General features: G+C 47.5%; 28 non-coding genes across 28 annotated transcripts; all 28 read left to right on the top strand.

Annotated features, from left to right (window-relative positions):
• The first annotated feature begins 255 nt into the window (after nt 1-255).
• On the top strand, nt 256-327 carry TRNAP-UGG (transfer RNA proline (anticodon UGG)). Its single transcript has one exon. It is a non-coding gene; the product is annotated as a tRNA-Pro (tRNA).
• Nucleotides 328-747: 420 nt separating this feature from the next.
• TRNAV-CAC (transfer RNA valine (anticodon CAC)) lies at nt 748-820 on the top strand. The gene has a single exon. It is a non-coding gene; the product is annotated as a tRNA-Val (tRNA).
• Nucleotides 821-2,134: 1,314 nt separating this feature from the next.
• TRNAP-UGG (transfer RNA proline (anticodon UGG)) lies at nt 2,135-2,206 on the top strand. Its single transcript has one exon. It is a non-coding gene; the product is annotated as a tRNA-Pro (tRNA).
• A 420-nt stretch (nt 2,207-2,626) lies between these two features.
• On the top strand, nt 2,627-2,699 carry TRNAV-CAC (transfer RNA valine (anticodon CAC)). The gene has a single exon. It is a non-coding gene; the product is annotated as a tRNA-Val (tRNA).
• A 1,314-nt stretch (nt 2,700-4,013) lies between these two features.
• On the top strand, nt 4,014-4,085 carry TRNAP-UGG (transfer RNA proline (anticodon UGG)). Its single transcript has one exon. It is a non-coding gene; the product is annotated as a tRNA-Pro (tRNA).
• Nucleotides 4,086-4,505: 420 nt separating this feature from the next.
• On the top strand, nt 4,506-4,578 carry TRNAV-CAC (transfer RNA valine (anticodon CAC)). Its single transcript has one exon. It is a non-coding gene; the product is annotated as a tRNA-Val (tRNA).
• Nucleotides 4,579-5,893: 1,315 nt separating this feature from the next.
• TRNAP-UGG (transfer RNA proline (anticodon UGG)) lies at nt 5,894-5,965 on the top strand. Its single transcript has one exon. It is a non-coding gene; the product is annotated as a tRNA-Pro (tRNA).
• A 420-nt stretch (nt 5,966-6,385) lies between these two features.
• On the top strand, nt 6,386-6,458 carry TRNAV-CAC (transfer RNA valine (anticodon CAC)). Its single transcript has one exon. It is a non-coding gene; the product is annotated as a tRNA-Val (tRNA).
• Nucleotides 6,459-7,772: 1,314 nt separating this feature from the next.
• Nucleotides 7,773-7,844, top strand: TRNAT-UGU (transfer RNA threonine (anticodon UGU)). The gene has a single exon. It is a non-coding gene; the product is annotated as a tRNA-Thr (tRNA).
• A 420-nt stretch (nt 7,845-8,264) lies between these two features.
• Nucleotides 8,265-8,337, top strand: TRNAV-CAC (transfer RNA valine (anticodon CAC)). Its single transcript has one exon. It is a non-coding gene; the product is annotated as a tRNA-Val (tRNA).
• A 1,329-nt stretch (nt 8,338-9,666) lies between these two features.
• TRNAP-UGG (transfer RNA proline (anticodon UGG)) lies at nt 9,667-9,738 on the top strand. Its single transcript has one exon. It is a non-coding gene; the product is annotated as a tRNA-Pro (tRNA).
• A 420-nt stretch (nt 9,739-10,158) lies between these two features.
• TRNAV-CAC (transfer RNA valine (anticodon CAC)) lies at nt 10,159-10,231 on the top strand. Its single transcript has one exon. It is a non-coding gene; the product is annotated as a tRNA-Val (tRNA).
• Nucleotides 10,232-11,546: 1,315 nt separating this feature from the next.
• TRNAP-UGG (transfer RNA proline (anticodon UGG)) lies at nt 11,547-11,618 on the top strand. Its single transcript has one exon. It is a non-coding gene; the product is annotated as a tRNA-Pro (tRNA).
• A 420-nt stretch (nt 11,619-12,038) lies between these two features.
• TRNAV-CAC (transfer RNA valine (anticodon CAC)) lies at nt 12,039-12,111 on the top strand. The gene has a single exon. It is a non-coding gene; the product is annotated as a tRNA-Val (tRNA).
• Nucleotides 12,112-13,425: 1,314 nt separating this feature from the next.
• TRNAP-UGG (transfer RNA proline (anticodon UGG)) lies at nt 13,426-13,497 on the top strand. The gene has a single exon. It is a non-coding gene; the product is annotated as a tRNA-Pro (tRNA).
• Nucleotides 13,498-13,917: 420 nt separating this feature from the next.
• TRNAV-CAC (transfer RNA valine (anticodon CAC)) lies at nt 13,918-13,990 on the top strand. The gene has a single exon. It is a non-coding gene; the product is annotated as a tRNA-Val (tRNA).
• Nucleotides 13,991-15,319: 1,329 nt separating this feature from the next.
• Nucleotides 15,320-15,391, top strand: TRNAP-UGG (transfer RNA proline (anticodon UGG)). Its single transcript has one exon. It is a non-coding gene; the product is annotated as a tRNA-Pro (tRNA).
• Nucleotides 15,392-15,811: 420 nt separating this feature from the next.
• Nucleotides 15,812-15,884, top strand: TRNAV-CAC (transfer RNA valine (anticodon CAC)). Its single transcript has one exon. It is a non-coding gene; the product is annotated as a tRNA-Val (tRNA).
• A 1,315-nt stretch (nt 15,885-17,199) lies between these two features.
• Nucleotides 17,200-17,271, top strand: TRNAP-UGG (transfer RNA proline (anticodon UGG)). The gene has a single exon. It is a non-coding gene; the product is annotated as a tRNA-Pro (tRNA).
• Nucleotides 17,272-17,691: 420 nt separating this feature from the next.
• Nucleotides 17,692-17,764, top strand: TRNAV-CAC (transfer RNA valine (anticodon CAC)). The gene has a single exon. It is a non-coding gene; the product is annotated as a tRNA-Val (tRNA).
• A 1,314-nt stretch (nt 17,765-19,078) lies between these two features.
• TRNAP-UGG (transfer RNA proline (anticodon UGG)) lies at nt 19,079-19,150 on the top strand. The gene has a single exon. It is a non-coding gene; the product is annotated as a tRNA-Pro (tRNA).
• A 420-nt stretch (nt 19,151-19,570) lies between these two features.
• On the top strand, nt 19,571-19,643 carry TRNAV-CAC (transfer RNA valine (anticodon CAC)). The gene has a single exon. It is a non-coding gene; the product is annotated as a tRNA-Val (tRNA).
• A 1,315-nt stretch (nt 19,644-20,958) lies between these two features.
• TRNAP-UGG (transfer RNA proline (anticodon UGG)) lies at nt 20,959-21,030 on the top strand. Its single transcript has one exon. It is a non-coding gene; the product is annotated as a tRNA-Pro (tRNA).
• A 420-nt stretch (nt 21,031-21,450) lies between these two features.
• TRNAV-CAC (transfer RNA valine (anticodon CAC)) lies at nt 21,451-21,523 on the top strand. Its single transcript has one exon. It is a non-coding gene; the product is annotated as a tRNA-Val (tRNA).
• Nucleotides 21,524-22,837: 1,314 nt separating this feature from the next.
• On the top strand, nt 22,838-22,909 carry TRNAP-UGG (transfer RNA proline (anticodon UGG)). Its single transcript has one exon. It is a non-coding gene; the product is annotated as a tRNA-Pro (tRNA).
• A 420-nt stretch (nt 22,910-23,329) lies between these two features.
• TRNAV-CAC (transfer RNA valine (anticodon CAC)) lies at nt 23,330-23,402 on the top strand. Its single transcript has one exon. It is a non-coding gene; the product is annotated as a tRNA-Val (tRNA).
• Nucleotides 23,403-24,731: 1,329 nt separating this feature from the next.
• On the top strand, nt 24,732-24,803 carry TRNAP-UGG (transfer RNA proline (anticodon UGG)). Its single transcript has one exon. It is a non-coding gene; the product is annotated as a tRNA-Pro (tRNA).
• A 420-nt stretch (nt 24,804-25,223) lies between these two features.
• On the top strand, nt 25,224-25,296 carry TRNAV-CAC (transfer RNA valine (anticodon CAC)). Its single transcript has one exon. It is a non-coding gene; the product is annotated as a tRNA-Val (tRNA).
• Nucleotides 25,297-25,593: the final 297 nt, after the last annotated feature.

Here is a 25,593-nt window from a genome sequence, read left to right on the forward strand (position 1 = left end):
GGAAGGAAGGAAGGAAGGAAGGAACAGTGTATCGCAAGCACCTTCCACCCTGATGTCAATGGGCCACCAACCTTCGGGATGAGGAGGAGACCTGTGAAGACAGTCAGAGCGTGCCGACTGGGGCATTCATTTGGCTCATACACCGACAAGGCTTTCAGCGGCAGGAACAAACTTCAGGAATAGGCATTCTTGGCCTCGAATCCTAAGGGGGGTGCAAACGCTGAGGACAATTCCGTCAAATGCTCCAAGGACCGTGGCTCGTTGGTCTAGGGGTATGATTCTCACTTTGGGTGCGAGAGGTCCCGGGTTCAAATCCCGGACGAGCCCAATCAAGGTGGTTAACTTGAGCTCCTTTTTTTTGTTTTTTCAATGTTATTTTCATTGGACAGACTCTCTGGTTTTCTCGGTAAGCAGTAGTCGATGAACAATTCACTTCCTGAACCTCTTTGCGTGCCATGTCCTTGCGACAAGCACTTTGTGTTCTCTGTTAGCTCTCAGTAACATTCCTTGATTTGCTTGTGAGTTTTGGCCGTCCGATCTCAAAGTGGAAATACGTCCTTCCCTCTGTACGCTGCATAGGCCCTCAGCTGGCATACTTGTATATGTGCGCATGCTTGATAGGACGTATGTTTTAGGCTGGATTGTGTGAGCTTCAGGCGCAAGGCATTTGATTAGTCTTTAAGCAGGTCCACTTGCACTGCCCTTTGCACCTGTTCTCCCAGTCCCTACAAAGGTGAGCAAGCAGCTGTTTCTGTAGTGTAGTGGTTATCACGTTCGCCTCACACGCGAAAGGTCCCCGGTTCGAGACCGGGCAGAAACACTCTCTGCTGGCATTTTACACAAAATAGTTTTTTTCCCCTTTTGTCACACACAAATGTAAAGTATGAACTTATTTGCGTTCCCATGGAAATAGCATATGCTCTCAAGAGCTTGAGAAATACACTGGGAAGGCAAGCATCCTCACATGTATTCTGTATATGGGGCCAATAAAAAAATGCACGCGCTTGCATTTTGTGTATGTAATGTTGCAGAGCACAGAGAGGATTTATTTTCCCTACTGCTGGGTATTTGGGTCTCTGGGATCACAGTTGGGTCCGCTCCGTCCTCTGAAATGGTCCATATTAGTTACATAGGTTAGTGTACCAAAGAAATAATACATTTTCATATACAGCTTCTTCATTTCTGTGTTCTGAGGGATTACCAGTTGTAAGAAATGCACTTGCCGGTACAGTGATTCCCTGGCTTTCTCTGGCCCGAGAAAGCTTTTCCTCTGAAGTGGGAACAGAAGTTGGACTGCTTCTGCTGAACTTCCTGAAAGCAGAGCTGGCGGGAGGAGGGACTTTTTGAGTGCTGGGAAAATTTGAGCTGGAAATTTGCATCGGCTGGACAGAGATTGCTTGGAGCAGCCAAAATATAATAACGGCCATGGCGCTCAAGTAAAGCAGAAAGCTTTTAGTATACACCTTTTGCACTCTTGTCAACGAAGCTGGGCTCTGTGAATGCTCACCCTACGCAAGAAAAGAGAACAGACTTTGCTGGTGACCTAAATATATCTCGCTGATCGAGCACGATCGAGCTCTGAGTGAGCAGCTGTGCAATGGTCATCTTTACCAAAGGGGAGATGCTGCTTTTTCCAGTGTCACGCCCATGCTCTCAGGGCTGGAGGGAGGAGGGCTGCTTTTTGTTTTTACAGGCAAAAGGAAAGGCCCAGCCCTCAGAGCTTCTGCCAATGCAGATCCCAGCAGGTGCAAAATAAAGGCTCTCCCCCACCTTGCCAGCTGCAGATTGATCAGAAGACTGCTAGTCTAGTGTGTTGGGCCACTTTCTCTCTTCTGTGTATCGTCCCCTCTTATTACATAAACAGCATAAGAGGAATAAAGGAAGGAAGGAAGGAAGGAAGGAACAGTGTATCGCAAGCACCTTCCACCCTGATGTCAATGGGCCACCAACCTTCGGGATGAGGAGGAGACCTGTGAAGACAGTCAGAGCGTGCCGACTGGGGCATTCATTTGGCTCATACACCGACAAGGCTTTCAGCGGCAGGAACAAACTTCAGGAATAGGCATTCTTGGCCTCGAATCCTAAGGGGGGTGCAAACGCTGAGGACAATTCCGTCAAATGCTCAAAGGACCGTGGCTCGTTGGTCTAGGGGTATGATTCTCGCTTTGGGTGCGAGAGGACCCGGGTTCAAATCCCGGACGAGCCCAATCAAGGTGGTTAACTTGAGCTCCTTTTTTTTGTTTTTTCAATGTTATTTTCATTGGACAGACTCTCTGGTTTTCTCGGTAAGCAGTAGTCGATGAACAATTCACTTCCTGAACCTCTCTGCGTGCCATGTCCTTGCGACAAGCACTTTGTGTTCTCTGTTAGCTCTCAGTAACATTCCTTGATTTGCTTGTGAGTTTTGGCCGTCCGATCTCAAAGTGGAAATATGTCCTTCCCTCTGTACGCTGCATAGGCCCTCAGCTGGCATACTTGTATATGTGCGCATGCTTGATAGGACGTATGTTTTAGGCTGGATTGTGTGAGCTTCAGGCGCAAGGCATTTGATTAGTCTTTAAGCAGGTCCACTTGCACTGCCCTTTGCACCTGTTCTCCCAGTCCCTACAAAGGTGAGCAAGCAGCTGTTTCTGTAGTGTAGTGGTTATCACGTTCGCCTCACACGCGAAAGGTCCCCGGTTCGAGACCGGGCAGAAACACTCTCTGCTGGCATTTTACACAAAATAGTTTTTTTCCCCTTTTGTCACACACAAATGTAAAGTATGAACTTATTTGCGTTCCCATGGAAATAGCATATGCTCTCAAGAGCTTGAGAAATACACTGGGAAGGCAAGCATCCTCACATGTATTCTGTATATGGGGCCAATAAAAAAATGCACGCGCTTGCATTTTGTGTATGTAATGTTGCAGAGCACAGAGAGGATTTATTTTCCCTACTGCTGGGTATTTGGGTCTCTGGGATCACAGTTGGGTCCGCTCCGTCCTCTGAAATGGTCCATATTAGTTACATAGGTTAGTGTACCAAAGAAATAATACATTTTCATATACAGCTTCTTCATTTCTGTGTTCTGAGGGATTACCAGTTGTAAGAAATGCACTTGCCGGTACAGTGATTCCCTGGCTTTCTCTGGCCCGAGAAAGCTTTTCCTCTGAAGTGGGAACAGAAGTTGGACTGCTTCTGCTGAACTTCCTGAAAGCAGAGCTGGCGGGAGGAGGGACTTTTTGAGTGCTGGGAAAATTTGAGCTGGAAATTTGCATCGGCTGGACAGAGATTGCTTGGAGCAGCCAAAATATAATAACGGCCATGGCGCTCAAGTAAAGCAGAAAGCTTTTAGTATACACCTTTTGCACTCTTGTCAACGAAGCTGGGCTCTGTGAATGCTCACCCTACGCAAGAAAAGAGAACAGACTTTGCTGGTGACCTAAATATATCTCGCTGATCGAGCACGATCGAGCTCTGAGTGAGCAGCTGTGCAATGGTCATCTTTACCAAAGGGGAGATGCTGCTTTTTCCAGTGTCACGCCCATGCTCTCAGGGCTGGAGGGAGGAGGGCTGCTTTTTGTTTTTACAGGCAAAAGGAAAGGCCCAGCCCTCAGAGCTTCTGCCAATGCAGATCCCAGCAGGTGCAAAATAAAGGCTCTCCCCCACCTTGCCAGCTGCAGATTGATCAGAAGACTGCTAGTCTAGTGTGTTGGGCCACTTTCTCTCTTCTGTGTATCGTCCCCTCTTATTACATAAACAGCATAAGAGGAATAAAGGAAGGAAGGAAGGAAGGAAGGAACAGTGTATCGCAAGCACCTTCCACCCTGATGTCAATGGGCCACCAACCTTCGGGATGAGGAGGAGACCTGTGAAGACAGTCAGAGCGTGCCGACTGGGGCATTCATTTGGCTCATACACCGACAAGGCTTTCAGCGGCAGGAACAAACTTCAGGAATAGGCATTCTTGGCCTCGAATCCTAAGGGGGGTGCAAACGCTGAGGACAATTCCGTCAAATGCTCAAAGGACCGTGGCTCGTTGGTCTAGGGGTATGATTCTCGCTTTGGGTGCGAGAGGTCCCGGGTTCAAATCCCGGACGAGCCCAATCAAGGTGGTTAACTTGAGCTCCTTTTTTTTGTTTTTTCAATGTTATTTTCATTGGACAGACTCTCTGGTTTTCTCGGTAAGCAGTAGTCGATGAACAATTCACTTCCTGAACCTCTTTGCGTGCCATGTCCTTGCGACAAGCACTTTGTGTTCTCTGTTAGCTCTCAGTAACATTCCTTGATTTGCTTGTGAGTTTTGGCCGTCCGATCTCAAAGTGGAAATATGTCCTTCCCTCTGTACGCTGCATAGGCCCTCAGCTGGCATACTTGTATATGTGCGCATGCTTGATAGGACGTATGTTTTAGGCTGGATTGTGTGAGCTTCAGGCGCAAGGCATTTGATTAGTCTTTAAGCAGGTCCACTTGCACTGCCCTTTGCACCTGTTCTCCCAGTCCCTACAAAGGTGAGCAAGCAGCTGTTTCTGTAGTGTAGTGGTTATCACGTTCGCCTCACACGCGAAAGGTCCCCGGTTCGAGACCGGGCAGAAACACTCTCTGCTGGCATTTTACACAAAATAGTTTTTTTCCCCTTTTGTCACACACAAATGTAAAGTATGAACTTATTTGCGTTCCCATGGAAATAGCATATGCTCTCAAGAGCTTGAGAAATACACTGGGAAGGCAAGCATCCTCACATGTATTCTGTATATGGGGCCAATAAAAAAATGCACGCGCTTGCATTTTGTGTATGTAATGTTGCAGAGCACAGAGAGGATTTATTTTCCCTACTGCTGGGTATTTGGGTCTCTGGGATCACAGTTGGGTCCGCTCCGTCCTCTGAAATGGTCCATATTAGTTACATAGGTTAGTGTACCAAAGAAATAATACATTTTCATATACAGCTTCTTCATTTCTGTGTTCTGAGGGATTACCAGTTGTAAGAAATGCACTTGCCGGTACAGTGATTCCCTGGCTTTCTCTGGCCCGAGAAAGCTTTTCCTCTGAAGTGGGAACAGAAGTTGGACTGCTTCTGCTGAACTTCCTGAAAGCAGAGCTGGCGGGAGGAGGGACTTTTTGAGTGCTGGGAAAATTTGAGCTGGAAATTTGCATCGGCTGGACAGAGATTGCTTGGAGCAGCCAAAATATAATAACGGCCATGGCGCTCAAGTAAAGCAGAAAGCTTTTAGTATACACCTTTTGCACTCTTGTCAACGAAGCTGGGCTCTGTGAATGCTCACCCTACGCAAGAAAAGAGAACAGACTTTGCTGGTGACCTAAATATATCTCGCCTGATCGAGCACGATCGAGCTCTGAGTGAGCAGCTGTGCAATGGTCATCTTTACCAAAGGGGAGATGCTGCTTTTTCCAGTGTCACGCCCATGCTCTCAGGGCTGGAGGGAGGAGGGCTGCTTTTTGTTTTTACAGGCAAAAGGAAAGGCCCAGCCCTCAGAGCTTCTGCCAATGCAGATCCCAGCAGGTGCAAAATAAAGGCTCTCCCCCACCTTGCCAGCTGCAGATTGATCAGAAGACTGCTAGTCTAGTGTGTTGGGCCACTTTCTCTCTTCTGTGTATCGTCCCCTCTTATTACATAAACAGCATAAGAGGAATAAAGGAAGGAAGGAAGGAAGGAAGGAACAGTGTATCGCAAGCACCTTCCACCCTGATGTCAATGGGCCACCAACCTTCGGGATGAGGAGGAGACCTGTGAAGACAGTCAGAGCGTGCCGACTGGGGCATTCATTTGGCTCATACACCGACAAGGCTTTCAGCGGCAGGAACAAACTTCAGGAATAGGCATTCTTGGCCTCGAATCCTAAGGGGGGTGCAAACGCTGAGGACAATTCCGTCAAATGCTCCAAGGACCGTGGCTCGTTGGTCTAGGGGTATGATTCTCACTTTGGGTGCGAGAGGTCCCGGGTTCAAATCCCGGACGAGCCCAATCAAGGTGGTTAACTTGAGCTCCTTTTTTTTGTTTTTTCAATGTTATTTTCATTGGACAGACTCTCTGGTTTTCTCGGTAAGCAGTAGTCGATGAACAATTCACTTCCTGAACCTCTTTGCGTGCCATGTCCTTGCGACAAGCACTTTGTGTTCTCTGTTAGCTCTCAGTAACATTCCTTGATTTGCTTGTGAGTTTTGGCCGTCCGATCTCAAAGTGGAAATACGTCCTTCCCTCTGTACGCTGCATAGGCCCTCAGCTGGCATACTTGTATATGTGCGCATGCTTGATAGGACGTATGTTTTAGGCTGGATTGTGTGAGCTTCAGGCGCAAGGCATTTGATTAGTCTTTAAGCAGGTCCACTTGCACTGCCCTTTGCACCTGTTCTCCCAGTCCCTACAAAGGTGAGCAAGCAGCTGTTTCTGTAGTGTAGTGGTTATCACGTTCGCCTCACACGCGAAAGGTCCCCGGTTCGAGACCGGGCAGAAACACTCTCTGCTGGCATTTTACACAAAATAGTTTTTTTCCCCTTTTGTCACACACAAATGTAAAGTATGAACTTATTTGCGTTCCCATGGAAATAGCATATGCTCTCAAGAGCTTGAGAAATACACTGGGAAGGCAAGCATCCTCACATGTATTCTGTATATGGGGCCAATAAAAAAATGCACGCGCTTGCATTTTGTGTATGTAATGTTGCAGAGCACAGAGAGGATTTATTTTCCCTACTGCTGGGTATTTGGGTCTCTGGGATCACAGTTGGGTCCGCTCCGTCCTCTGAAATGGTCCATATTAGTTACATAGGTTAGTGTACCAAAGAAATAATACATTTTCATATACAGCTTCTTCATTTCTGTGTTCTGAGGGATTACCAGTTGTAAGAAATGCACTTGCCGGTACAGTGATTCCCTGGCTTTCTCTGGCCCGAGAAAGCTTTTCCTCTGAAGTGGGAACAGAAGTTGGACTGCTTCTGCTGAACTTCCTGAAAGCAGAGCTGGCGGGAGGAGGGACTTTTTGAGTGCTGGGAAAATTTGAGCTGGAAATTTGCATCGGCTGGACAGAGATTGCTTGGAGCAGCCAAAATATAATAACGGCCATGGCGCTCAAGTAAAGCAGAAAGCTTTTAGTATACACCTTTTGCACTCTTGTCAACGAAGCTGGGCTCTGTGAATGCTCACCCTACGCAAGAAAAGAGAACAGACTTTGCTGGTGACCTAAATATATCTCGCTGATCGAGCACGATCGAGCTCTGAGTGAGCAGCTGTGCAATGGTCATCTTTACCAAAGGGGAGATGCTGCTTTTTCCAGTGTCACGCCCATGCTCTCAGGGCTGGAGGGAGGAGGGCTGCTTTTTGTTTTTACAGGCAAAAGGAAAGGCCCAGCCCTCAGAGCTTCTGCCAATGCAGATCCCAGCAGGTGCAAAATAAAGGCTCTCCCCCACCTTGCCAGCTGCAGATTGATCAGAAGACTGCTAGTCTAGTGTGTTGGGCCACTTTCTCTCTTCTGTGTATCGTCCCCTCTTATTACATAAACAGCATAAGAGGAATAAAGGAAGGAAGGAAGGAAGGAAGGAACAGTGTATCGCAAGCACCTTCCACCCTGATGTCAATGGGCCACCAACCTTCGGGATGAGGAGGAGACCTGTGAAGACAGTCAGAGCGTGCCGACTGGGGCATTCATTTGGCTCATACACCGACAAGGCTTTCAGCGGCAGGAACAAACTTCAGGAATAGGCATTCTTGGCCTCGAATCCTAAGGGGGGTGCAAACGCTGAGGACAATTCCGTCAAATGCTCAAAGGACCGTGGCTCGTTGGTCTAGGGGTATGATTCTCGCTTTGTGTGCGAGAGGACCCGGGTTCAAATCCCGGACGAGCCCAATCAAGGTGGTTAACTTGAGCTCCTTTTTTTTGTTTTTTCAATGTTATTTTCATTGGACAGACTCTCTGGTTTTCTCGGTAAGCAGTAGTCGATGAACAATTCACTTCCTGAACCTCTTTGCGTGCCATGTCCTTGCGACAAGCACTTTGTGTTCTCTGTTAGCTCTCAGTAACATTCCTTGATTTGCTTGTGAGTTTTGGCCGTCCGATCTCAAAGTGGAAATATGTCCTTCCCTCTGTACGCTGCATAGGCCCTCAGCTGGCATACTTGTATATGTGCGCATGCTTGATAGGACGTATGTTTTAGGCTGGATTGTGTGAGCTTCAGGCGCAAGGCATTTGATTAGTCTTTAAGCAGGTCCACTTGCACTGCCCTTTGCACCTGTTCTCCCAGTCCCTACAAAGGTGAGCAAGCAGCTGTTTCTGTAGTGTAGTGGTTATCACGTTCGCCTCACACGCGAAAGGTCCCCGGTTCGAGACCGGGCAGAAACACTCTCTGCTGGCATTTTACACAAAATAGTTTTTTTCCCCTTTTGTCACACACAAATGTAAAGTATGATCTTATTTGCGTTCCCATGGAAATAGCATATGCTCTCAAGAGCTTGAGAAATACACTGGGAAGGCAAGCATCCTCACATGTATTCTGTATATGGGGCCAATAAAAAAATGCACGCGCTTGCATTTTGTGTATGTAATGTTGCAGAGCACAGAGAGGATTTATTTTCCCTACTGCTGGGTATTTGGGTCTCTGGGATCACAGTTGGGTCCGCTCCGTCCTCTGAAATGGTCCATATTAGTTACATAGGTTAGTGTACCAAAGAAATAATACATTTTCATATACAGCTTCTTCATTTCTGTGTTCTGAGGGATTACCAGTTGTAAGAAATGCACTTGCCGGTACAGTGATTCCCTGGCTTTCTCTGGCCCGAGAAAGCTTTTCCTCTGAAGTGGGAACAGAAGTTGGACTGCTTCTGCTGAACTTCCTGAAAGCAGAGCTGGCGGGAGGAGGGACTTTTTGAGTGCTGGGAAAATTTGAGCTGGAAATTTGCATCGGCTGGACAGAGATTGCTTGGAGCAGCCAAAATATAATAACGGCCATGGCGCTCAAGTAAAGCAGAAAGCTTTTAGTATACACCTTTTGCACTCTTGTCAACGAAGCTGGGCTCTGTGAATGCTCACCCTACGCAAGAAAAGAGAACAGACTTTGCTGGTGACCTAAATATATCTCGCCTGATCGAGCCTGATCGAGCACGATCGAGCTCTGAGTGAGCAGCTGTGCAATGGTCATCTTTACCAAAGGGGAGATGCTGCTTTTTCCAGTGTCACGCCCATGCTCTCAGGGCTGGAGGGAGGAGGGCTGCTTTTTGTTTTTACAGGCAAAAGGAAAGGCCCAGCCCTCAGAGCTTCTGCCAATGCAGATCCCAGCAGGTGCAAAATAAAGGCTCTCCCCCACCTTGCCAGCTGCAGATTGATCAGAAGACTGCTAGTCTAGTGTGTTGGGCCACTTTCTCTCTTCTGTGTATCGTCCCCTCTTATTACATAAACAGCATAAGAGGAATAAAGGAAGGAAGGAAGGAAGGAAGGAAGGAACAGTGTATCGCAAGCACCTTTCACCCTGATGTCAATGGGCCACCAACCTTCGGGATGAGGAGGAGACCTGTGAAGACAGTCAGAGCGTGCCGACTGGGGCATTCATTTGGCTCATACACCGACAAGGCTTTCAGCGGCAGGAACAAACTTCAGGAATAGGCATTCTTGGCCTCGAATCCTAAGGGGGGTGCAAACGCTGAGGACAATTCCGTCAAATGCTCAAAGGACCGTGGCTCGTTGGTCTAGGGGTATGATTCTCGCTTTGGGTGCGAGAGGTCCCGGGTTCAAATCCCGGACGAGCCCAATCAAGGTGGTTAACTTGAGCTCCTTTTTTTTGTTTTTTCAATGTTATTTTCATTGGACAGACTCTCTGGTTTTCTCGGTAAGCAGTAGTCGATGAACAATTCACTTCCTGAACCTCTTTGCGTGCCATGTCCTTGCGACAAGCACTTTGTGTTCTCTGTTAGCTCTCAGTAACATTCCTTGATTTGCTTGTGAGTTTTGGCCGTCCGATCTCAAAGTGGAAATATGTCCTTCCCTCTGTACGCTGCATAGGCCCTCAGCTGGCATACTTGTATATGTGCGCATGCTTGATAGGACGTATGTTTTAGGCTGGATTGTGTGAGCTTCAGGCGCAAGGCATTTGATTAGTCTTTAAGCAGGTCCACTTGCACTGCCCTTTGCACCTGTTCTCCCAGTCCCTACAAAGGTGAGCAAGCAGCTGTTTCTGTAGTGTAGTGGTTATCACGTTCGCCTCACACGCGAAAGGTCCCCGGTTCGAGACCGGGCAGAAACACTCTCTGCTGGCATTTTACACAAAATAGTTTTTTTCCCCTTTTGTCACACACAAATGTAAAGTATGAACTTATTTGCGTTCCCATGGAAATAGCATATGCTCTCAAGAGCTTGAGAAATACACTGGGAAGGCAAGCATCCTCACATGTATTCTGTATATGGGGCCAATAAAAAAATGCACGCGCTTGCATTTTGTGTATGTAATGTTGCAGAGCACAGAGAGGATTTATTTTCCCTACTGCTGGGTATTTGGGTCTCTGGGATCACAGTTGGGTCCGCTCCGTCCTCTGAAATGGTCCATATTAGTTACATAGGTTAGTGTACCAAAGAAATAATACATTTTCATATACAGCTTCTTCATTTCTGTGTTCTGAGGGATTACCAGTTGTAAGAAATGCACTTGCCGGTACAGTGATTCCCTGGCTTTCTCTGGCCCGAGAAAGCTTTTCCTCTGAAGTGGGAACAGAAGTTGGACTGCTTCTGCTGAACTTCCTGAAAGCAGAGCTGGCGGGAGGAGGGACTTTTTGAGTGCTGGGAAAATTTGAGCTGGAAATTTGCATCGGCTGGACAGAGATTGCTTGGAGCAGCCAAAATATAATAACGGCCATGGCGCTCAAGTAAAGCAGAAAGCTTTTAGTATACACCTTTTGCACTCTTGTCAACGAAGCTGGGCTCTGTGAATGCTCACCCTACGCAAGAAAAGAGAACAGACTTTGCTGGTGACCTAAATATATCTCGCCTGATCGAGCACGATCGAGCTCTGAGTGAGCAGCTGTGCAATGGTCATCTTTACCAAAGGGGAGATGCTGCTTTTTCCAGTGTCACGCCCATGCTCTCAGGGCTGGAGGGAGGAGGGCTGCTTTTTGTTTTTACAGGCAAAAGGAAAGGCCCAGCCCTCAGAGCTTCTGCCAATGCAGATCCCAGCAGGTGCAAAATAAAGGCTCTCCCCCACCTTGCCAGCTGCAGATTGATCAGAAGACTGCTAGTCTAGTGTGTTGGGCCACTTTCTCTCTTCTGTGTATCGTCCCCTCTTATTACATAAACAGCATAAGAGGAATAAAGGAAGGAAGGAAGGAAGGAAGGAACAGTGTATCGCAAGCACCTTCCACCCTGATGTCAATGGGCCACCAACCTTCGGGATGAGGAGGAGACCTGTGAAGACAGTCAGAGCGTGCCGACTGGGGCATTCATTTGGCTCATACACCGACAAGGCTTTCAGCGGCAGGAACAAACTTCAGGAATAGGCATTCTTGGCCTCGAATCCTAAGGGGGGTGCAAACGCTGAGGACAATTCCGTCAAATGCTCCAAGGACCGTGGCTCGTTGGTCTAGGGGTATGATTCTCACTTTGGGTGCGAGAGGTCCCGGGTTCAAATCCCGGACGAGCCCAATCAAGGTGGTTAACTTGAGCTCCTTTTTTTTGTTTTTTCAATGTTATTTTCATTGGACAGACTCTCTGGTTTTCTCGGTAAGCAGTAGTCGATGAACAATTCACTTCCTGAACCTCTTTGCGTGCCATGTCCTTGCGACAAGCACTTTGTGTTCTCTGTTAGCTCTCAGTAACATTCCTTGATTTGCTTGTGAGTTTTGGCCGTCCGATCTCAAAGTGGAAATACGTCCTTCCCTCTGTACGCTGCATAGGCCCTCAGCTGGCATACTTGTATATGTGCGCATGCTTGATAGGACGTATGTTTTAGGCTGGATTGTGTGAGCTTCAGGCGCAAGGCATTTGATTAGTCTTTAAGCAGGTCCACTTGCACTGCCCTTTGCACCTGTTCTCCCAGTCCCTACAAAGGTGAGCAAGCAGCTGTTTCTGTAGTGTAGTGGTTATCACGTTCGCCTCACACGCGAAAGGTCCCCGGTTCGAGACCGGGCAGAAACACTCTCTGCTGGCATTTTACACAAAATAGTTTTTTTCCCCTTTTGTCACACACAAATGTAAAGTATGAACTTATTTGCGTTCCCATGGAAATAGCATATGCTCTCAAGAGCTTGAGAAATACACTGGGAAGGCAAGCATCCTCACATGTATTCTGTATATGGGGCCAATAAAAAAATGCACGCGCTTGCATTTTGTGTATGTAATGTTGCAGAGCACAGAGAGGATTTATTTTCCCTACTGCTGGGTATTTGGGTCTCTGGGATCACAGTTGGGTCCGCTCCGTCCTCTGAAATGGTCCATATTAGTTACATAGGTTAGTGTACCAAAGAAATAATACATTTTCATATACAGCTTCTTCATTTCTGTGTTCTGAGGGATTACCAGTTGTAAGAAATGCACTTGCCGGTACAGTGATTCCCTGGCTTTCTCTGGCCCGAGAAAGCTTTTCCTCTGAAGTGGGAACAGAAGTTGGACTGCTTCTGCTGAACTTCCTGAAAGCAGAGCTGGCGGGAGGAGGGACTTTTTGAGTGCTGGGAAAATTTGAGCTGGAAATTTGCATCGGCTGGACAGAGATTGCTTGGAGCAGCCAAAATATAATAACGGCCATGGCGCTCAAGTAAAGCAGAAAGCTTTTAGTATACACCTTTTGCACTCTTGTCAACGAAGCTGGGCTCTGTGAATGCTCACCCTACGCAAGAAAAGAGAACAGACTTTGCTGGTGACCTAAATATATCTCGCTGATCGAGCACGATCGAGCTCTGAGTGAGCAGCTGTGCAATGGTCATCTTTACCAAAGGGGAGATGCTGCTTTTTCCAGTGTCACGCCCATGCTCTCAGGGCTGGAGGGAGGAGGGCTGCTTTTTGTTTTTACAGGCAAAAGGAAAGGCCCAGCCCTCAGAGCTTCTGCCAATGCAGATCCCAGCAGGTGCAAAATAAAGGCTCTCCCCCACCTTGCCAGCTGCAGATTGATCAGAAGACTGCTAGTCTAGTGTGTTGGGCCACTTTCTCTCTTCTGTGTATCGTCCCCTCTTATTACATAAACAGCATAAGAGGAATAAAGGAAGGAAGGAAGGAAGGAAGGAACAGTGTATCGCAAGCACCTTCCACCCTGATGTCAATGGGCCACCAACCTTCGGGATGAGGAGGAGACCTGTGAAGACAGTCAGAGCGTGCCGACTGGGGCATTCATTTGGCTCATACACCGACAAGGCTTTCAGCGGCAGGAACAAACTTCAGGAATAGGCATTCTTGGCCTCGAATCCTAAGGGGGGTGCAAACGCTGAGGACAATTCCGTCAAATGCTCAAAGGACCGTGGCTCGTTGGTCTAGGGGTATGATTCTCGCTTTGGGTGCGAGAGGACCCGGGTTCAAATCCCGGACGAGCCCAATCAAGGTGGTTAACTTGAGCTCCTTTTTTTTGTTTTTTCAATGTTATTTTCATTGGACAGACTCTCTGGTTTTCTCGGTAAGCAGTAGTCGATGAACAATTCACTTCCTGAACCTCTTTGCGTGCCATGTCCTTGCGACAAGCACTTTGTGTTCTCTGTTAGCTCTCAGTAACATTCCTTGATTTGCTTGTGAGTTTTGGCCGTCCGATCTCAAAGTGGAAATATGTCCTTCCCTCTGTACGCTGCATAGGCCCTCAGCTGGCATACTTGTATATGTGCGCATGCTTGATAGGACGTATGTTTTAGGCTGGATTGTGTGAGCTTCAGGCGCAAGGCATTTGATTAGTCTTTAAGCAGGTCCACTTGCACTGCCCTTTGCACCTGTTCTCCCAGTCCCTACAAAGGTGAGCAAGCAGCTGTTTCTGTAGTGTAGTGGTTATCACGTTCGCCTCACACGCGAAAGGTCCCCGGTTCGAGACCGGGCAGAAACACTCTCTGCTGGCATTTTACACAAAATAGTTTTTTTCCCCTTTTGTCACACACAAATGTAAAGTATGAACTTATTTGCGTTCCCATGGAAATAGCATATGCTCTCAAGAGCTTGAGAAATACACTGGGAAGGCAAGCATCCTCACATGTATTCTGTATATGGGGCCAATAAAAAAATGCACGCGCTTGCATTTTGTGTATGTAATGTTGCAGAGCACAGAGAGGATTTATTTTCCCTACTGCTGGGTATTTGGGTCTCTGGGATCACAGTTGGGTCCGCTCCGTCCTCTGAAATGGTCCATATTAGTTACATAGGTTAGTGTACCAAAGAAATAATACATTTTCATATACAGCTTCTTCATTTCTGTGTTCTGAGGGATTACCAGTTGTAAGAAATGCACTTGCCGGTACAGTGATTCCCTGGCTTTCTCTGGCCCGAGAAAGCTTTTCCTCTGAAGTGGGAACAGAAGTTGGACTGCTTCTGCTGAACTTCCTGAAAGCAGAGCTGGCGGGAGGAGGGACTTTTTGAGTGCTGGGAAAATTTGAGCTGGAAATTTGCATCGGCTGGACAGAGATTGCTTGGAGCAGCCAAAATATAATAACGGCCATGGCGCTCAAGTAAAGCAGAAAGCTTTTAGTATACACCTTTTGCACTCTTGTCAACGAAGCTGGGCTCTGTGAATGCTCACCCTACGCAAGAAAAGAGAACAGACTTTGCTGGTGACCTAAATATATCTCGCCTGATCGAGCCTGATCGAGCACGATCGAGCTCTGAGTGAGCAGCTGTGCAATGGTCATCTTTACCAAAGGGGAGATGCTGCTTTTTCCAGTGTCACGCCCATGCTCTCAGGGCTGGAGGGAGGAGGGCTGCTTTTTGTTTTTACAGGCAAAAGGAAAGGCCCAGCCCTCAGAGCTTCTGCCAATGCAGATCCCAGCAGGTGCAAAATAAAGGCTCTCCCCCACCTTGCCAGCTGCAGATTGATCAGAAGACTGCTAGTCTAGTGTGTTGGGCCACTTTCTCTCTTCTGTGTATCGTCCCCTCTTATTACATAAACAGCATAAGAGGAATAAAGGAAGGAAGGAAGGAAGGAAGGAAGGAACAGTGTATCGCAAGCACCTTTCACCCTGATGTCAATGGGCCACCAACCTTCGGGATGAGGAGGAGACCTGTGAAGACAGTCAGAGCGTGCCGACTGGGGCATTCATTTGGCTCATACACCGACAAGGCTTTCAGCGGCAGGAACAAACTTCAGGAATAGGCATTCTTGGCCTCGAATCCTAAGGGGGGTGCAAACGCTGAGGACAATTCCGTCAAATGCTCAAAGGACCGTGGCTCGTTGGTCTAGGGGTATGATTCTCGCTTTGGGTGCGAGAGGTCCCGGGTTCAAATCCCGGACGAGCCCAATCAAGGTGGTTAACTTGAGCTCCTTTTTTTTGTTTTTTCAATGTTATTTTCATTGGACAGACTCTCTGGTTTTCTCGGTAAGCAGTAGTCGATGAACAATTCACTTCCTGAACCTCTTTGCGTGCCATGTCCTTGCGACAAGCACTTTGTGTTCTCTGTTAGCTCTCAGTAACATTCCTTGATTTGCTTGTGAGTTTTGGCCGTCCGATCTCAAAGTGGAAATATGTCCTTCCCTCTGTACGCTGCATAGGCCCTCAGCTGGCATACTTGTATATGTGCGCATGCTTGATAGGACGTATGTTTTAGGCTGGATTGTGTGAGCTTCAGGCGCAAGGCATTTGATTAGTCTTTAAGCAGGTCCACTTGCACTGCCCTTTGCACCTGTTCTCCCAGTCCCTACAAAGGTGAGCAAGCAGCTGTTTCTGTAGTGTAGTGGTTATCACGTTCGCCTCACACGCGAAAGGTCCCCGGTTCGAGACCGGGCAGAAACACTCTCTGCTGGCATTTTACACAAAATAGTTTTTTTCCCCTTTTGTCACACACAAATGTAAAGTATGAACTTATTTGCGTTCCCATGGAAATAGCATATGCTCTCAAGAGCTTGAGAAATACACTGGGAAGGCAAGCATCCTCACATGTATTCTGTATATGGGGCCAATAAAAAAATGCACGCGCTTGCATTTTGTGTATGTAATGTTGCAGAGCACAGAGAGGATTTATTTTCCCTACTGCTGGGTATTTGGGTCTCTGGGATCACAGTTGGGTCCGCTCCGTCCTCTGAAATGGTCCATATTAGTTACATAGGTTAGTGTACCAAAGAAATAATACATTTTCATATACAGCTTCTTCATTTCTGTGTTCTGAGGGATTACCAGTTGTAAGAAATGCACTTGCCGGTACAGTGATTCCCTGGCTTTCTCTGGCCCGAGAAAGCTTTTCCTCTGAAGTGGGAACAGAAGTTGGACTGCTTCTGCTGAACTTCCTGAAAGCAGAGCTGGCGGGAGGAGGGACTTTTTGAGTGCTGGGAAAATTTGAGCTGGAAATTTGCATCGGCTGGACAGAGATTGCTTGGAGCAGCCAAAATATAATAACGGCCATGGCGCTCAAGTAAAGCAGAAAGCTTTTAGTATACACCTTTTGCACTCTTGTCAACGAAGCTGGGCTCTGTGAATGCTCACCCTACGCAAGAAAAGAGAACAGACTTTGCTGGTGACCTAAATATATCTCGCCTGATCGAGCACGATCGAGCTCTGAGTGAGCAGCTGTGCAATGGTCATCTTTACCAAAGGGGAGATGCTGCTTTTTCCAGTGTCACGCCCATGCTCTCAGGGCTGGAGGGAGGAGGGCTGCTTTTTGTTTTTACAGGCAAAAGGAAAGGCCCAGCCCTCAGAGCTTCTGCCAATGCAGATCCCAGCAGGTGCAAAATAAAGGCTCTCCCCCACCTTGCCAGCTGCAGATTGATCAGAAGACTGCTAGTCTAGTGTGTTGGGCCACTTTCTCTCTTCTGTGTATCGTCCCCTCTTATTACATAAACAGCATAAGAGGAATAAAGGAAGGAAGGAAGGAAGGAAGGAACAGTGTATCGCAAGCACCTTCCACCCTGATGTCAATGGGCCACCAACCTTCGGGATGAGGAGGAGACCTGTGAAGACAGTCAGAGCGTGCCGACTGGGGCATTCATTTGGCTCATACACCGACAAGGCTTTCAGCGGCAGGAACAAACTTCAGGAATAGGCATTCTTGGCCTCGAATCCTAAGGGGGGTGCAAACGCTGAGGACAATTCCGTCAAATGCTCCAAGGACCGTGGCTCGTTGGTCTAGGGGTATGATTCTCACTTTGGGTGCGAGAGGTCCCGGGTTCAAATCCCGGACGAGCCCAATCAAGGTGGTTAACTTGAGCTCCTTTTTTTTGTTTTTTCAATGTTATTTTCATTGGACAGACTCTCTGGTTTTCTCGGTAAGCAGTAGTCGATGAACAATTCACTTCCTGAACCTCTTTGCGTGCCATGTCCTTGCGACAAGCACTTTGTGTTCTCTGTTAGCTCTCAGTAACATTCCTTGATTTGCTTGTGAGTTTTGGCCGTCCGATCTCAAAGTGGAAATACGTCCTTCCCTCTGTACGCTGCATAGGCCCTCAGCTGGCATACTTGTATATGTGCGCATGCTTGATAGGACGTATGTTTTAGGCTGGATTGTGTGAGCTTCAGGCGCAAGGCATTTGATTAGTCTTTAAGCAGGTCCACTTGCACTGCCCTTTGCACCTGTTCTCCCAGTCCCTACAAAGGTGAGCAAGCAGCTGTTTCTGTAGTGTAGTGGTTATCACGTTCGCCTCACACGCGAAAGGTCCCCGGTTCGAGACCGGGCAGAAACACTCTCTGCTGGCATTTTACACAAAATAGTTTTTTTCCCCTTTTGTCACACACAAATGTAAAGTATGAACTTATTTGCGTTCCCATGGAAATAGCATATGCTCTCAAGAGCTTGAGAAATACACTGGGAAGGCAAGCATCCTCACATGTATTCTGTATATGGGGCCAATAAAAAAATGCACGCGCTTGCATTTTGTGTATGTAATGTTGCAGAGCACAGAGAGGATTTATTTTCCCTACTGCTGGGTATTTGGGTCTCTGGGATCACAGTTGGGTCCGCTCCGTCCTCTGAAATGGTCCATATTAGTTACATAGGTTAGTGTACCAAAGAAATAATACATTTTCATATACAGCTTCTTCATTTCTGTGTTCTGAGGGATTACCAGTTGTAAGAAATGCACTTGCCGGTACAGTGATTCCCTGGCTTTCTCTGGCCCGAGAAAGCTTTTCCTCTGAAGTGGGAACAGAAGTTGGACTGCTTCTGCTGAACTTCCTGAAAGCAGAGCTGGCGGGAGGAGGGACTTTTTGAGTGCTGGGAAAATTTGAGCTGGAAATTTGCATCGGCTGGACAGAGATTGCTTGGAGCAGCCAAAATATAATAACGGCCATGGCGCTCAAGTAAAGCAGAAAGCTTTTAGTATACACCTTTTGCACTCTTGTCAACGAAGCTGGGCTCTGTGAATGCTCACCCTACGCAAGAAAAGAGAACAGACTTTGCTGGTGACCTAAATATATCTCGCTGATCGAGCACGATCGAGCTCTGAGTGAGCAGCTGTGCAATGGTCATCTTTACCAAAGGGGAGATGCTGCTTTTTCCAGTGTCACGCCCATGCTCTCAGGGCTGGAGGGAGGAGGGCTGCTTTTTGTTTTTACAGGCAAAAGGAAAGGCCCAGCCCTCAGAGCTTCTGCCAATGCAGATCCCAGCAGGTGCAAAATAAAGGCTCTCCCCCACCTTGCCAGCTGCAGATTGATCAGAAGACTGCTAGTCTAGTGTGTTGGGCCACTTTCTCTCTTCTGTGTATCGTCCCCTCTTATTACATAAACAGCATAAGAGGAATAAAGGAAGGAAGGAAGGAAGGAAGGAACAGTGTATCGCAAGCACCTTCCACCCTGATGTCAATGGGCCACCAACCTTCGGGATGAGGAGGAGACCTGTGAAGACAGTCAGAGCGTGCCGACTGGGGCATTCATTTGGCTCATACACCGACAAGGCTTTCAGCGGCAGGAACAAACTTCAGGAATAGGCATTCTTGGCCTCGAATCCTAAGGGGGGTGCAAACGCTGAGGACAATTCCGTCAAATGCTCAAAGGACCGTGGCTCGTTGGTCTAGGGGTATGATTCTCGCTTTGGGTGCGAGAGGACCCGGGTTCAAATCCCGGACGAGCCCAATCAAGGTGGTTAACTTGAGCTCCTTTTTTTTGTTTTTTCAATGTTATTTTCATTGGACAGACTCTCTGGTTTTCTCGGTAAGCAGTAGTCGATGAACAATTCACTTCCTGAACCTCTTTGCGTGCCATGTCCTTGCGACAAGCACTTTGTGTTCTCTGTTAGCTCTCAGTAACATTCCTTGATTTGCTTGTGAGTTTTGGCCGTCCGATCTCAAAGTGGAAATATGTCCTTCCCTCTGTACGCTGCATAGGCCCTCAGCTGGCATACTTGTATATGTGCGCATGCTTGATAGGACGTATGTTTTAGGCTGGATTGTGTGAGCTTCAGGCGCAAGGCATTTGATTAGTCTTTAAGCAGGTCCACTTGCACTGCCCTTTGCACCTGTTCTCCCAGTCCCTACAAAGGTGAGCAAGCAGCTGTTTCTGTAGTGTAGTGGTTATCACGTTCGCCTCACACGCGAAAGGTCCCCGGTTCGAGACCGGGCAGAAACACTCTCTGCTGGCATTTTACACAAAATAGTTTTTTTCCCCTTTTGTCACACACAAATGTAAAGTATGAACTTATTTGCGTTCCCATGGAAATAGCATATGCTCTCAAGAGCTTGAGAAATACACTGGGAAGGCAAGCATCCTCACATGTATTCTGTATATGGGGCCAATAAAAAAATGCACGCGCTTGCATTTTGTGTATGTAATGTTGCAGAGCACAGAGAGGATTTATTTTCCCTACTGCTGGGTATTTGGGTCTCTGGGATCACAGTTGGGTCCGCTCCGTCCTCTGAAATGGTCCATATTAGTTACATAGGTTAGTGTACCAAAGAAATAATACATTTTCATATACAGCTTCTTCATTTCTGTGTTCTGAGGGATTACCAGTTGTAAGAAATGCACTTGCCGGTACAGTGATTCCCTGGCTTTCTCTGGCCCGAGAAAGCTTTTCCTCTGAAGTGGGAACAGAAGTTGGACTGCTTCTGCTGAACTTCCTGAAAGCAGAGCTGGCGGGAGGAGGGACTTTTTGAGTGCTGGGAAAATTTGAGCTGGAAATTTGCATCGGCTGGACAGAGATTGCTTGGAGCAGCCAAAATATAATAACGGCCATGGCGCTCAAGTAAAGCAGAAAGCTTTTAGTATACACCTTTTGCACTCTTGTCAACGAAGCTGGGCTCTGTGAATGCTCACCCTACGCAAGAAAAGAGAACAGACTTTGCTGGTGACCTAAATATATCTCGCCTGATCGAGCACGATCGAGCTCTGAGTGAGCAGCTGTGCAATGGTCATCTTTACCAAAGGGGAGATGCTGCTTTTTCCAGTGTCACGCCCATGCTCTCAGGGCTGGAGGGAGGAGGGCTGCTTTTTGTTTTTACAGGCAAAAGGAAAGGCCCAGCCCTCAGAGCTTCTGCCAATGCAGATCCCAGCAGGTGCAAAATAAAGGCTCTCCCCCACCTTGCCAGCTGCAGATTGATCAGAAGACTGCTAGTCTAGTGTGTTGGGCCACTTTCTCTCTTCTGTGTATCGTCCCCTCTTATTACATAAACAGCATAAGAGGAATAAAGGAAGGAAGGAAGGAAGGAAGGAACAGTGTATCGCAAGCACCTTCCACCCTGATGTCAATGGGCCACCAACCTTCGGGATGAGGAGGAGACCTGTGAAGACAGTCAGAGCGTGCCGACTGGGGCATTCATTTGGCTCATACACCGACAAGGCTTTCAGCGGCAGGAACAAACTTCAGGAATAGGCATTCTTGGCCTCGAATCCTAAGGGGGGTGCAAACGCTGAGGACAATTCCGTCAAATGCTCCAAGGACCGTGGCTCGTTGGTCTAGGGGTATGATTCTCACTTTGGGTGCGAGAGGTCCCGGGTTCAAATCCCGGACGAGCCCAATCAAGGTGGTTAACTTGAGCTCCTTTTTTTTGTTTTTTCAATGTTATTTTCATTGGACAGACTCTCTGGTTTTCTCGGTAAGCAGTAGTCGATGAACAATTCACTTCCTGAACCTCTTTGCGTGCCATGTCCTTGCGACAAGCACTTTGTGTTCTCTGTTAGCTCTCAGTAACATTCCTTGATTTGCTTGTGAGTTTTGGCCGTCCGATCTCAAAGTGGAAATACGTCCTTCCCTCTGTACGCTGCATAGGCCCTCAGCTGGCATACTTGTATATGTGCGCATGCTTGATAGGACGTATGTTTTAGGCTGGATTGTGTGAGCTTCAGGCGCAAGGCATTTGATTAGTCTTTAAGCAGGTCCACTTGCACTGCCCTTTGCACCTGTTCTCCCAGTCCCTACAAAGGTGAGCAAGCAGCTGTTTCTGTAGTGTAGTGGTTATCACGTTCGCCTCACACGCGAAAGGTCCCCGGTTCGAGACCGGGCAGAAACACTCTCTGCTGGCATTTTACACAAAATAGTTTTTTTCCCCTTTTGTCACACACAAATGTAAAGTATGAACTTATTTGCGTTCCCATGGAAATAGCATATGCTCTCAAGAGCTTGAGAAATACACTGGGAAGGCAAGCATCCTCACATGTATTCTGTATATGGGGCCAATAAAAAAATGCACGCGCTTGCATTTTGTGTATGTAATGTTGCAGAGCACAGAGAGGATTTATTTTCCCTACTGCTGGGTATTTGGGTCTCTGGGATCACAGTTGGGTCCGCTCCGTCCTCTGAAATGGTCCATATTAGTTACATAGGTTAGTGTACCAAAGAAATAATACATTTTCATATACAGCTTCTTCATTTCTGTGTTCTGAGGGATTACCAGTTGTAAGAAATGCACTTGCCGGTACAGTGATTCCCTGGCTTTCTCTGGCCCGAGAAAGCTTTTCCTCTGAAGTGGGAACAGAAGTTGGACTGCTTCTGCTGAACTTCCTGAAAGCAGAGCTGGCGGGAGGAGGGACTTTTTGAGTGCTGGGAAAATTTGAGCTGGAAATTTGCATCGGCTGGACAGAGATTGCTTGGAGCAGCCAAAATATAATAACGGCCATGGCGCTCAAGTAAAGCAGAAAGCTTTTAGTATACACCTTTTGCACTCTTGTCAACGAAGCTGGGCTCTGTGAATGCTCACCCTACGCAAGAAAAGAGAACAGACTTTGCTGGTGACCTAAATATATCTCGCTGATCGAGCACGATCGAGCTCTGAGTGAGCAGCTGTGCAATGGTCATCTTTACCAAAGGGGAGATGCTGCTTTTTCCAGTGTCACGCCCATGCTCTCAGGGCTGGAGGGAGGAGGGCTGCTTTTTGTTTTTACAGGCAAAAGGAAAGGCCCAGCCCTCAGAGCTTCTGCCAATGCAGATCCCAGCAGGTGCAAAATAAAGGCTCTCCCCCACCTTGCCAGCTGCAGATTGATCAGAAGACTGCTAGTCTAGTGTGTTGGGCCACTTTCTCTCTTCTGTGTATCGTCCCCTCTTATTACATAAACAGCATAAGAGGAATAAAGGAAGGAAGGAAGGAAGGAAGGAACAGTGTATCGCAAGCACCTTCCACCCTGATGTCAATGGGCCACCAACCTTCGGGATGAGGAGGAGACCTGTGAAGACAGTCAGAGCGTGCCGACTGGGGCATTCATTTGGCTCATACACCGACAAGGCTTTCAGCGGCAGGAACAAACTTCAGGAATAGGCATTCTTGGCCTCGAATCCTAAGGGGGGTGCAAACGCTGAGGACAATTCCGTCAAATGCTCAAAGGACCGTGGCTCGTTGGTCTAGGGGTATGATTCTCGCTTTGGGTGCGAGAGGACCCGGGTTCAAATCCCGGACGAGCCCAATCAAGGTGGTTAACTTGAGCTCCTTTTTTTTGTTTTTTCAATGTTATTTTCATTGGACAGACTCTCTGGTTTTCTCGGTAAGCAGTAGTCGATGAACAATTCACTTCCTGAACCTCTTTGCGTGCCATGTCCTTGCGACAAGCACTTTGTGTTCTCTGTTAGCTCTCAGTAACATTCCTTGATTTGCTTGTGAGTTTTGGCCGTCCGATCTCAAAGTGGAAATATGTCCTTCCCTCTGTACGCTGCATAGGCCCTCAGCTGGCATACTTGTATATGTGCGCATGCTTGATAGGACGTATGTTTTAGGCTGGATTGTGTGAGCTTCAGGCGCAAGGCATTTGATTAGTCTTTAAGCAGGTCCACTTGCACTGCCCTTTGCACCTGTTCTCCCAGTCCCTACAAAGGTGAGCAAGCAGCTGTTTCTGTAGTGTAGTGGTTATCACGTTCGCCTCACACGCGAAAGGTCCCCGGTTCGAGACCGGGCAGAAACACTCTCTGCTGGCATTTTACACAAAATAGTTTTTTTCCCCTTTTGTCACACACAAATGTAAAGTATGAACTTATTTGCGTTCCCATGGAAATAGCATATGCTCTCAAGAGCTTGAGAAATACACTGGGAAGGCAAGCATCCTCACATGTATTCTGTATATGGGGCCAATAAAAAAATGCACGCGCTTGCATTTTGTGTATGTAATGTTGCAGAGCACAGAGAGGATTTATTTTCCCTACTGCTGGGTATTTGGGTCTCTGGGATCACAGTTGGGTCCGCTCCGTCCTCTGAAATGGTCCATATTAGTTACATAGGTTAGTGTACCAAAGAAATAATACATTTTCATATACAGCTTCTTCATTTCTGTGTTCTGAGGGATTACCAGTTGTAAGAAATGCACTTGCCGGTACAGTGATTCCCTGGCTTTCTCTGGCCCGAGAAAGCTTTTCCTCTGAAGTGGGAACAGAAGTTGGACTGCTTCTGCTGAACTTCCTGAAAGCAGAGCTGGCGGGAGGAGGGACTTTTTGAGTGCTGGGAAAACTTGAGCTGGAAATTTGCATCGGCTGGACAGAGATTGCTTGGAGCAGCCAAAATATAATAACGGCCATGGCGCTCAAGTAAAGCAGAAAGCTTTTAGTATACACCTTTTGCACTCTTGTCAACGAAGCTGGGCTCTGTGAATGCTCACCCTACGCAAGAAAAGAGAACAGACTTTGCTGGTGACCTAAATATATCTCGCCTGATCGAGCCTGATCGAGCACGATCGAGCTCTGAGTGAGCAGCTGTGCAATGGTCATCTTTACCAAAGGGGAGATGCTGCTTTTTCCAGTGTCACGCCCATGCTCTCAGGGCTGGAGGGAGGAGGGCTGCTTTTTGTTTTTACAGGCAAAAGGAAAGGCCCAGCCCTCAGAGCTTCTGCCAATGCAGATCCCAGCAGGTGCAAAATAAAGGCTCTCCCCCACCTTGCCAGCTGCAGATTGATCAGAAGACTGCTAGTCTAGTGTGTTGGGCCACTTTCTCTCTTCTGTGTATCGTCCCCTCTTATTACATAAACAGCATAAGAGGAATAAAGGAAGGAAGGAAGGAAGGAAGGAAGGAACAGTGTATCGCAAGCACCTTTCACCCTGATGTCAATGGGCCACCAACCTTCGGGATGAGGAGGAGACCTGTGAAGACAGTCAGAGCGTGCCGACTGGGGCATTCATTTGGCTCATACACCGACAAGGCTTTCAGCGGCAGGAACAAACTTCAGGAATAGGCATTCTTGGCCTCGAATCCTAAGGGGGGTGCAAACGCTGAGGACAATTCCGTCAAATGCTCAAAGGACCGTGGCTCGTTGGTCTAGGGGTATGATTCTCGCTTTGGGTGCGAGAGGTCCCGGGTTCAAATCCCGGACGAGCCCAATCAAGGTGGTTAACTTGAGCTCCTTTTTTTTGTTTTTTCAATGTTATTTTCATTGGACAGACTCTCTGGTTTTCTCGGTAAGCAGTAGTCGATGAACAATTCACTTCCTGAACCTCTTTGCGTGCCATGTCCTTGTGACAAGCACTTTGTGTTCTCTGTTAGCTCTCAGTAACATTCCTTGATTTGCTTGTGAGTTTTGGCCGTCCGATCTCAAAGTGGAAATATGTCCTTCCCTCTGTACGCTGCATAGGCCCTCAGCTGGCATACTTGTATATGTGCGCATGCTTGATAGGACGTATGTTTTAGGCTGGATTGTGTGAGCTTCAGGCGCAAGGCATTTGATTAGTCTTTAAGCAGGTCCACTTGCACTGCCCTTTGCACCTGTTCTCCCAGTCCCTACAAAGGTGAGCAAGCAGCTGTTTCTGTAGTGTAGTGGTTATCACGTTCGCCTCACACGCGAAAGGTCCCCGGTTCGAGACCGGGCAGAAACACTCTCTGCTGGCATTTTACACAAAATAGTTTTTTTCCCCTTTTGTCACACACAAATGTAAAGTATGAACTTATTTGCGTTCCCATGGAAATAGCATATGCTCTCAAGAGCTTGAGAAATACACTGGGAAGGCAAGCATCCTCACATGTATTCTGTATATGGGGCCAATAAAAAAATGCACGCGCTTGCATTTTGTGTATGTAATGTTGCAGAGCACAGAGAGGATTTATTTTCCCTACTGCTGGGTATTTGGGTCTCTGGGATCACAGTTGGGTCCGCTCCGTCCTCTGAAATGGTC

This window comes from Ambystoma mexicanum, chromosome 2q (genome assembly GCF_040938575.1).
Source record: "Ambystoma mexicanum isolate Mex_15411 chromosome 2q, UKY_AmexF1_1, whole genome shotgun sequence".
NCBI lineage: Eukaryota > Metazoa > Chordata > Amphibia > Caudata > Ambystomatidae > Ambystoma > Ambystoma mexicanum.